Source organism: Cynara cardunculus (genome assembly GCF_001531365.2).
Source record: "Cynara cardunculus var. scolymus isolate 2C chromosome LG 17, CcrdV1, whole genome shotgun sequence".
Lineage (NCBI taxonomy): Eukaryota > Viridiplantae > Streptophyta > Magnoliopsida > Asterales > Asteraceae > Cynara > Cynara cardunculus.
In genome coordinates this window covers 6047869-6051991 of record NC_037544.1, presented here as the reverse complement: position 1 = coordinate 6051991, position 4123 = coordinate 6047869, and positions in this window count along the sequence as shown.

Here is a 4123-nt window from a genome sequence, read left to right as displayed (position 1 = left end):
TTTAGTCACTAATCATTTTAAATTTGTGACTATTTTGAATTTTGTCACTAAAATTTTCAACTTAATGACTATCATTTTTTGGTCACCATACCATTAAACTCAGACCATTAATTTGGTCACTAAACACATGAATTTATAACATCAATGACGAAAAATATGGTCGTCACAAATTTAGTCATTAAAATAGATTGATATGAAAAATCTTTTTTTTTTCATGAAAATTAGCGACCACTTAGTGACCAAATTTACTTTTTGTTACTAAAGTTCATATTAGTGACCACATATTAGTGACGACCTTTCTCATTGTCGTCACAGTTAGGGCTGTAAACGAACCGAACGAACACGAAAGAAGCTTGTTCATGTTCGTTCGTTTAACTTAACCGAACAAACGAACGAACACGAACGGTAAACGAACGAAAAGATGTTCGTGTTCGTTCGTTTAGAAATAAGATGTGTTCGTGTTCGTTTATGTTTGTTCGTAAACATGTTAAACGAACGTAAACGAACGAACATAAACGAACGGGCTAAACGAACACAAACGAGCGGGCTAAACGAACATAAATAAATATTACTTGAATTCAAAGTAAATAAATAAAAGATTGTATATCAAATTTAATATATAAACGAACATAAACGAACGATAAATGAACGAACGTAAAGGAACGGTAAATGAACGAACGTTCACGAACATAAATGAACGAACGTAAACGAACGGTAAATGAACGAACGTTCACGAACATAAATGAACGAACGAGACTCTTGTTCATGTTCGTTCGTTTAACTAAACGAACACAAAAAATTGTTCATGTTTGTTCATTTATTAAATAAACGAACATAAACGAACTTCCCGCCGAACGGTTCACGAACGGTTCGCTGAACGTTTGGTTTGTTTACAACCCTAGTCACAGTTAGTAACCAAAATATAAGTAATCACTAAAATTTTGGTCACTAATGAAGCTTTTTCTTGTAGTGCTTCTAGCTAATGCATTCAAAAGATAATTTGACATAAACTTTACAAAATCCACATTGCTTCTTTTCTTTTGTTAAAAGAATATTTTTTTTGTTAGTAGTATCAACTTTTATGATATCATTTAGGGCAAAATGCGTAAAATAACAACCTACTTTTACAAATTTCTTTATTATAACATTTTACTTTCAGTTTTTCTTATTACAGTAATGTACTTTTAAAATATTTTTTATTAGGGCATTGTATTTTCAAAAATTTACCCGTTATAGCATTGGGTAACTTGTTACCTTTTGAACATGTTTTTCTTTGTTGACGTGGCAAATTTAAAATGACATGGAAACGATGTAGGATAACATGTTACACATGGATATCCTACATGTCATTTAAAAGAAAATTTTAATTTAAAAACAATTTTTGAAAAGAAAAACGTCAATCCCTCTCATTGTTTAGACTGTTCCTTCTCTTCCTCTTCCTCTTCCTGATGACTGTTCATTCACCGACAGTCCCTCAATCGCACACATCTTGTTCCTCTTTGACCTAATCGACCCTCACCATCTTCTTCCTGATCAAATCTAAACCCTAATCGACTCAATCTATATAGAGAACTCTCTCTTTTGCTTTGAGAACTCCTTGAAATTTCCCAAATCTAACATACCATGGAGATGATTTCAAGCTACCATCTTCGTGTTGAACCACAACGATATCTATGGCCCCACCAAACAGATGAAAGGGACAAGAGACCGTAGAAACCCCCCCGGGTGATATAGTTGCTTAGCCTGCCTACAGCATACATCTTGCCCTAAATTAGGAGGTAGGGTTCACACACCCACTTCACCAAAATCACATCACCAATTTGAATAATTATAATAAATTAACACCCAAATCCTGTAGCTCTACCAGTAGGATACAATAAGCTCTAACCATTTAAATTTTCCAACCAAGTCGGTGGCAATATCAACAAAGCATTGGGTTTTTTTCGAAGAATCAATGTATTATTCCCCACGTGCAGACCCTAGAAGAAGAGGAGTACTCGACGATTTGTCAAGTCGGTGGCAATTTCTATAATATTATAATAGAAATTGGTAATCTTATAATAAAGTAATTTTGAAAGTACTATGTTGTAATAAAAAATGTCATGTCAGCACTATCGTACAAGTGAACAGCCTACATGGACGATGAGATGACAAAGAAACCTGGTATAATGGGTAAATTTAATTTAAAAGGTTACCAATGCTATAACGAGTAAATTTTTGAAAGTACAATGCCCTAATAAAAAATATTTTAAAAATACATTGCTATAATAAGAAAAACTAAAAGTAGAATGCTATAATAAGGAAATTTGTAAAAGCAGGTTGCTATTTTGCGCATTTTGTCCTATCATTTAATTATGGTTGATAGATTTTCTTTTCATTTGTGAATTTGTAACATCATTTTGTGCCATTTTTTCTAGAGTATGATAGATTTTGTTTTCATTTGTGAATCGAGATGAAATCGTTATTCTTGTTTACAGAATGATATCTGATTGCAATGGTGATTGTAGTGATGATCCTAGCTATGAAAAAAATGATAATGCAAGTGCACATATGACAGATTCTTTATGTCAGGGAACGGGGCATAACGCCAGGACTTGTAAGAATGAAAAGAATGACCTACCACCTAAACCGATTAAGCCAAAAGGTAGACTAAGAGTCAACATTCCAAAAATCGACTATATCATATACCCTTTAGAGAAGGAATTAATTTTTTTAAAGTATAACTAAATGATACATTTAGAGAGGGTTTACAAGAAAGTGTAACTAAAACATATACTTTTAGAGAAGATTTTGATTATGTATATCTAAAGATAACAATTAGAGAAGGTCTAGAAAAATGTGATTAAAAGATGTCTTTATTAGAGAAGCTTTACAGAAAATGTTACTAAAACCTATATACCTTTAGTGTGAAGGTATTTTTTTAGTGACACTTAAAAACCGTCATTGATGCTAAAAAAAACCCACTAATACATATTTTTAGAATAGCTTTTAAAAAAATCGGCCAACCTTGAAATAAGCTTTAAATAGCGTATTTAGAGCCCAAAAAAGCTTCTCTAGAGGTTAACATATATGTACCTTCCCAAAAACCTTTATCTACCGTTATGTAGGGATGGTTATTGACGAAAGTGAAAAATTTCTCTAAAAAGTGAAAAACTTCTCTAATACTTTTAGAGAAATTTTTCAAACTTTTAAATACAAAAGAAAACCTTCTCAGAAGGTCATTTTTCTTGTAGTGCGGTTATTTCAAGTATTGTGATGGATCACCTTGGGGGATAGAGGGGTGGTTAGGTGGCACGTATCACCGTGTTTTTCCTTCGTGATAAAGTAAAAAAAATTAAGTTCGTAAAAAATGTAATCATTTTATTCTAGAAAGTACAACCATTTTATATGATGCATTATATTCAAAAGTTATTGGGTCAGTGGGTGAATTCGTAGCAAAGGTAAAGCAAAAAAAGAGATTTGCTAACGACAAAGAAAGCCTGTATATTAATTGTGGCAGGCGTACGAAGCCAAATATGGACAATGATACATTAAATTCATTGGGGTGTAACTGAATTTGGTGATTCAAAAATAAAATAAAATAAATTTTATTTTTATTTCTAAATCGATGCATGGTGTTAGTTATAACTATTAAGACATTATTGAATTTTATTATTATATCACTGTGAAATATTTAGATTTCGTTCGATTTAATAAAATCAGTTGTTCCCACAAATATCAAATGGAAAAACCACAAAGGCTGATGCTTGATTCATTTGAGTTTAGACTCCAAAGATCAAAAGTGCCTGGAAATCTCAAATTCGAATCCAACGAATAATAAATATTCTCTAATGTCATTTTTTTCCTATCCATCGCATAAGAAAGCTCGTTGTAGATTAATGCATGCAAAATATTATTTTATGTTCATGTTATATTCACTCTTCAATTAGGTGCATAAACATAATCCATAACTTTAACATATGATTTGCAAAATATTAATAACATTTTATAAAATTTAATTTCTACTTATCAAACTGCAATACATTTTATACATTAATGTCCATATTTGGCCTTATACTCCTTCCATAGTTGATCAACGGGTTTTCCTGTCAAGTCTTCAAAATACTTATCATCATAAGTAAAC